This window comes from Aethalodelphis obliquidens, unplaced genomic scaffold (genome assembly GCF_003676395.1).
Source record: "Aethalodelphis obliquidens isolate GAN/ISIS:26980383/991018 unplaced genomic scaffold, ASM367639v1 scaffold5, whole genome shotgun sequence".
In the NCBI taxonomy this organism is placed as follows: domain Eukaryota; kingdom Metazoa; phylum Chordata; class Mammalia; order Artiodactyla; family Delphinidae; genus Aethalodelphis; species Aethalodelphis obliquidens.
In genome coordinates this window covers 58908435-58915615 of record NW_020837949.1, presented here as the reverse complement: position 1 = coordinate 58915615, position 7181 = coordinate 58908435, and the positions used below count along the sequence as shown (strand labels likewise).

The window sequence follows — 7181 nt, the reverse complement described above, 5'->3', positions numbered from 1 at the left end:
ATGAGCATAAGTGCACCTGAAACTTTCTCTAGGAGACTTTTAATCCAATTTTACCTTAATCATTAAGTAGGATTAAAAAACTCTGCTCGTTTCTTTAAGAGAAAGACTGCTGTCATGCCCTTCTAACTAGCATATATATATCTATTCAATACTGATTTAGTCATCATGGACTTAGTACCAGCTATATGGCAGGCACTATGGTAGGACTAAAGATACAGTGATGAATCATTTTGGCATATGATGACTGTAAATATTAATTATGGTGTTTTCTTAGGTCAAAATGTGTGAATACTGGCGTAGGTGTTTTTTTTTTTTTAAACTTTACTGATATTCAGAAAGTGAGTAGAGTGACCTAAAATTTACCTTCTCACAGTGATAACTGCAACGTTTCCTGGTATGTGTTGTGTGTCAAGTGAGTAGCAGGGAAGCAAATGGCATGTTAATGACATGGCTGCAGCCTCTCTTCGGGTTTCTGTCAAGGCATTAAGGCTAAATCTAGACCATCACTATGGGTTTTTTTCCCCCCGAAAATAAGTTTAGAATAATTTTCAAACAATTTAAATTTCTGATAGGAAGAATATTCACAAGTGTCTAATGGTGATGAACAATTTCAATTAATTTAAAAAACATTTGAGAAGCACTGTGAAGGAAATAGCCCATAGTTATATCAAGGGACTACCATAAAAAAGGGCCCGAAAAAATTGACCAGTATTGTCCTGAGTCAAAGTGGATCTGGAAACATTTTGGGCCTTCAGATTCATCCACCAACGTCCGCATCCTAGGTCAGAGGTGACTCAGATTCTTCTACTGCTTCACCCAGGGTTCACCACTCGCCAGTTTACCACCCCCCTTCGCAATTGGATGATTGTTTTCTAACTTTTTGCTAACTGTATAAAGCATTTTTGTGCCAAAAGCACTCAGGGAGCCGATTCCTGAGATAACAAAATCTTATCTCTAAGAGTAGGTGCCTCTTATAGATATGATATGACCATACATTTACAGCCAAGGGAACTAAGGCCAAAGGTATAGATATGATATGACCATACATTTACAGCCAAGGGAACTAAGGCCAAAGGTAGTTTGTGAAGCAGTAATTTGGCCCTAAGGAGGAGGTAAAATGAGCCTTAGATTTGGACAGGAAACTTAAGTCCTGCTTTCATCTTGGTTACTGGCCATGGTCAGGCACTTAACCTCTCATTGCCTCAATTGTAAAATGGGGATGATGGTGTCTGACCCATTTATCAAAAGAGAGGTGGAGAGGATGAGAAAGGTAATCTAAGTGAAGAAAGTATTATGAGTTCAACACAGAATAGTCATGCATTCTTGTTCTATGAACAGTTACTCAGATTGAACATGTTCCTAAAAATCACATATGTGAGTGGCATACGTATCAATTCGATATCATCTTTGTGGTTTTGCTTTAAGAATTAATTCTAATTTTGCTATGTGAGGACATTAAGAAGCAGACCTCTCTCTGACAGACAGGAAACAGAAGGACAGGGAGCTGAATGATTTGCTCAAGACCATGTAACTTACCGCATATCAGTGTGGGCAATCAGGAGCCTCACCCCTTTAGGAAATGCCAGCATACCATGGCAGGCAGGTAATGTGTTTTGAGTCACCTGCTAAAAGATTCTAAATATTTTTAATCTTCTAAGATTCCTGGAAGATGTAAAGGTCAGAAATAAAAAGTAAACGTGCAAAAGTTGTGGAAAGATTCATGAAAATTGATCGTTTTCATCCTCCCCCTTCATCCCCCTAGTTCTGAGGCTGTGTCATGGGTCTGCCTCCCACCCTCCTGAATGGAATGGAGTATGCCCCTAGATCCTGCCCTACCCCATCCCCAAATAACTAATTAGGCTAACCACTGGGTGTCCTGCCTGGGCTTCCTGGGCTTCTTGTGTACCTAAAGGGAGGCACAGATTGCACGATAACTAGATTTTGAGAATGGAGCCAGGGTTGACTTTTTTCCACCTCAGACAGCACCCAGATGATATGGTTTCTTTCACAGCTCTGCCAATAATTTCCTGGGTGTCCTTAGGAAATGTATGTTTTAACATCTTCACTTCATTTGTGAGAAAAAGGAATTTTTCCACTAACTCCTAGGACCATTGTGAATATTAAACAAGATCTCCCCCCAAATATAAAAAGCTTAAGCTCAGTGTTTGGCACATTATAAACCCCAGATAAATGATGTTGTTCACCCTATATTTTTCCTTCTTAATGTTAATTCCCTCTCCTCCAATTTTTTTCCTTTTTTCGCTTCCTTACCTATTTTCTTTCTTCCATTTTCTTTTCACCTACATAGAGCACTGCATTTTTTAGAAGTACACCTTAGATTTGATCATATTTGCTTTCTTAAGAACCCATACAAATCATTTCCTACATAGCTATTATTAAATGTATGACTGAGTTTCACGAACTGGGTGTGGGGAAAGGGTTCTTTCAGATCACAAGAAAAATCCTGTCAGAGGACGTTTTGTTAATTTAAAAATCAAATTCCAAGTATAATTATTCCTTGTAAATATACACATACACACATACACATGCATCTTTTTCATTTTTCAAATATGACCAATACAGCTTTGTCAAACTATTTAATTTTTTTTTATAAATTTATTTATTTACTTATTTTTGGCTGCATTGGGTCTTCATTGCTGTGCATGTTGCAGCCAGCACGGGCTACACTGTGTCGTGGTGCACAGGCTTCTCATTGCAGTGGATTCTCTTATTGTGGGGCATGGGCTGTAGATGCATGGGCTTCAGTAATTGTGGCACGTGGGCTCAGCAGTTGTGGCTCGTGAGCTCTAGAGCTCAGGCTCAGTAGTTGTGGCGCACAGGCTTAGTTGCTCCGCGGCATGTGGGATCTTCCCGGACCAGGGCTCGGACCCGTGTCCTCTGCATTGGCAGGCGGATTCTTAACCACTGCGCCACCAGGGAAGCCCAAGCTATTTCCTTTTCATGGCACTTTCTATGGTGGGAGTCTACATTTTTAGCTCAAGTTGTAAGGCCTTGTAACCACTGAACATGCTGTTATAAAAATCAAATGACTTTTTATAACCAGGGTTAAGCACACAAATATCATGCATGTGTCCCTTTTTATAAGCACATGGCTAACCATTCTAAACAGTCCTCAGTCAAGCCTCCCTCATTTGTTAGTAATTTTAAAGGGTTTATAGTACCTAGCAGCTGATTTTAAATAGCTGCATTATCTGCAGTAACTCCTACCAGCCCAATGCTGTATTTTTTATGTTAAAAGTATCTGTCTCAGGCACTGCCTAGTATAAAAGCAGGTTACTTTTTAAAAATATCTTGGATAATTAAGACAGAAAGGCATTCTGTAATTTCAGTGTGCCACGCTTAACGTATCTGAAAACCCAAGCAAATTGAAATGAGTAGGACTCCAGGTTTCAGGATGAATATTCCAGGATGTGTGGTTCGGCAGCATCTTTGTCATCTTTCAATTAAACGGAGTCATTAAAAAAAAAAGTCTGAGACAATTACGTTAACCATGGATTCCAAAGAGATACACAATTCAGCTCCTGTATTAACCTAAAAATGAAAGTTTTCTTTAAAACGATATCTTACGAATTACCTTTTCACTGTAATGCACACTGATTTTGTTGTTCTTGTTGCTAATGCATTTAAAGAAACCGTGGACGTGAACATGGGTTTCCACAGAACAACTGCTAAACCCTTCTAAGCTCTAAAAGCTTTTTAAAAAGTACAACTGTTAATGGCACCCCAATTCAGGAGATTGCGAACTTACCGGTGTACAAACACACATTTGTGTTCAGAGGAAGCCTGTATTTTTTAGGACACTTCCCTTTGCCACACACACAGAAGGAAGCAAAGCGGGAGGTCATAAGCAATGAAACAGCTGCCAGAACAGAACGAGACCAAGCTCCACTGTATTTTAACTCTTGGGAGAGTCTAGCATCACTGGTAACAATGGATGAAACCACGAACCAAAATTCCAAGCCAGAATGCAGTATACAGAGCGCATAAGTATACTACAGTGCTCCACCACGAAAAGATATACTGTGTGGTAACTTAGTATTTAGAGAAGTCCAGAAAGTAGAAGTTACATTAGTCTCCATTCTGTAGCATCTGCTGTTACCAGTCAGTAGGTCAAAATTTCTGTGAAATTTAGCATCATGCTAAGCTATGGTAGTCTGATGATATCTGATTATTTTTTGGTTAAGAAAGAATTTCTTTTTTCTGAAAATCCCATCTAAGGGAACCCTCTATCCACCCATGAAGCTTGAGATCTTTCTGCTAAAGTTCTCTTCCTAGTATCTTTAAATGAGTGCTTGCCTTTATAGCATGTTTGTTAGAACAATACTTTTAAAAAATCCATTACCACCCAATTAAGGAAAAAAATTAAGTTAGGACATAAAAGTCAAAAGTAAACAGTAACAAATACGAGTCTATATCAATTTCAATAAGCCAGCAAACACTGAAGGAAATAATTTTAAACATTATTCTTAAAAAGTGAACATTTAGAACTATTCTTCATGTTAAAATTTAGCATCATGGGAAGTGTGGCAAAATTCTGAAGTTTTTACCTGAGGGGGGAAAACCCACACAGCTGAAAAAGAGTTAATTCACTATGGCTTAAAGATGACCTTGTTCACATCTGTATCAAAATCTTGTCACTCTCTTTTCTTTAGAAATGTCTTCAGCATTATTTTTCTATTATTTAGAACAATCTATTTCTCTGTCCAAAAGATGGAAAAAATTGCTAAAAACTTTGGCTGGTGGGCAACAATGGAAAATAAACTTTTTAAACTTCACTACCATTCTTTGTCCATAACACAAAAGATCAAGAAACTGACAGGGAAATGAAAAAGCATATGCTACTCAAACTGATCTCTCATACCAGCTGACTAAACATATATCCTTTCTCTTTCTGATATTTACTATAGGTTTTCTAGTAAATTTCTAGCAACCACTGCATCTCAGCAGTTTTGACAAAAAGAAGGCTTATTGCTAAACATCTTAAAAACATTTACCAAGGTAATAAAAGAAATGTTATTCCCTCCTACTGAATGTTTGGGCATAAAAGAGGTATTTTTATAATGTAGTTCATGATTTACCATATCTATAGTGTCCAAAAAAAGCAAAATGAAAAAGAAGCATTTTTCCAGTGGTTTGACGACTATTTGAATAAACTGTTCCTCTTCTGTTACCTCTAGTGACCAACTGCTCACTTTTAAAAGCAACGGAGGGGCTTCCCTGGGGGCGCAGTGGTTGAGAGTCCGCCTGCCGATTCAGGGGACGTGGGTTCGTGCCCCGGTCCAGGAGGATCCCACATGCCGCGGAGCGGCTGCACCCATGAGCCATGGCCGCTGAGCCTGCACGCACATCCAGAGCCACACAAAAAAACGGTAAAAGCAGAGGAGGGGAGAGTGACTGGGATAGAGACTGGAGAGGAAGGACAAGCACTCTTTTCTAAATATATTTTCTATGTATCTTTTACCATGCAAATATAGTCAAAGGATTTTTCCTGTCCATTCATCTATAGCCAATGTGGAGGCTGCCCTCTGAACGCTTCACACCATTAAGCTTTTCCTTAACCTTCAACTTTCACATGTGAAACATTCATTCACCGAATTATTTACTGAGTGCCTGTTATGTGCCAGGCACTGTGCTAGGCCAGGTTATCCTGTTCAAATAGACAACTGGCAAGTACCTATGTTTCTGTGGATGTGGCACTCTAAAATCAGAAAAACTCTACTGAGGAATGTGATAAGCCAAAGGAGGGCTGCCAGACTGATTTTTTCCCCTCAGTCAAAGGGTGCCTAGTTCTTAGGATACTAGAAGATGTTCAGTTTTTTCCTAAGGGTTTTTAATGCCAAGACAAATAAAAATAGAAGATCCTGTCTAAATGTTGAGGACAAAGATCTCGGGGAATGGACCACGATCAGCTTTATCGGCCAGCCTAAAAAGTAAGAGTGCAAACTTTCTTCTACAATGTTAAGCTCTGACATTCCCTAAATGGTTGATCAATAATTCATGTTTTAAAATGGGAAAGATGTTCTGATAGCTGACATTCTCAAAAATTCATGCAGACCTTCCTTGAAAGTAGAATAGAATGATTCATTCACTTCCTCCCTTTGCAAGTCCAGCCTGTATGGCATATAGATATTTATACATCAACATGTATAGGCAGATATTTGATTTCATATTCTATTTTAGATATACCAATAGTAACACACATACTCGCAGAAGAAACAAATAACTTCATTTCTATACAGGCCAGTGTTAATCTAGACTCACATATGATTGAAGCAGCTTCATGCTCGGGCTGGTCTAAGCTGTGATTTGAGGCTACCGTTCTAAGCAGTAATTTTTCAAGATAAAGTTTAGCAGTTTTGAAATTCTAAAACTAAACACAATTTTGTTAGACATAAAAAAAATTAACACTATAATTAATGACTGCTTCAAAATCCAAACTGCTATTGAAGACGACAGTTTGAAACCACAGAAGAATCATAAAGAGGATTAATTATACAAACTGATACTTGTTTCAGAAGGTTTATAGTCAAAGACCATTTATCACCAAAATGGGAATATATTAATTTCATTGAATATTGCAGATTACTCTGCACACATTTGGTTTTTATAAAATTAGATATTAGTGTTTTCACTTAATCAACTACTCCATAATATATAAAAGTCATTAAGTATTATCAATTCAGAAAAAAGTGGCTTGAAAATATATTTAAATCCATTTTTATACACTAATGCTACCTGAATAAGCACACTATTTATATAATAATTAGTTTAATCATGGTCTTTTACATATGTAATTATCAAAATAAAAGCCACTGTGACTACATTCACTATAAGATAATTATAACATTAATTGGAATAGCACTTTTCTTTTTACAACACTTTTCCTAGAAGAAATCAAGTTAATACTAAAATTATAATCGTCCATTTTAATCAGATTATTTTATTTCAAATATAATTTATTATGACATGGAAATGAATATATTATTTCAAAGTAGCTTATTTTATATAATTATATTTATTAGCACCCCAAATCTGCCCATGCAAATATATGCCTTTGTGCTTTTGACATAACTGCACAGGTTTGTGGCTATGATAATAAAAATTCAGGTTAAAAACTGAAAAGTCCAGTTGAAAAATCCCAAATGTTTTGCTTCTATGTC

At 37.3% G+C, this 7181-nt stretch overlaps 1 protein-coding gene across 2 annotated transcripts in view; it reads right to left on the bottom strand.

Moving 5' to 3' along the window:
- DYNC1I1 (dynein cytoplasmic 1 intermediate chain 1) overlaps positions 1-7181 on the bottom strand; it is a 345033-nt gene that overhangs the window by 6539 nt on the left and 331313 nt on the right. The window lies entirely within an intron of this gene.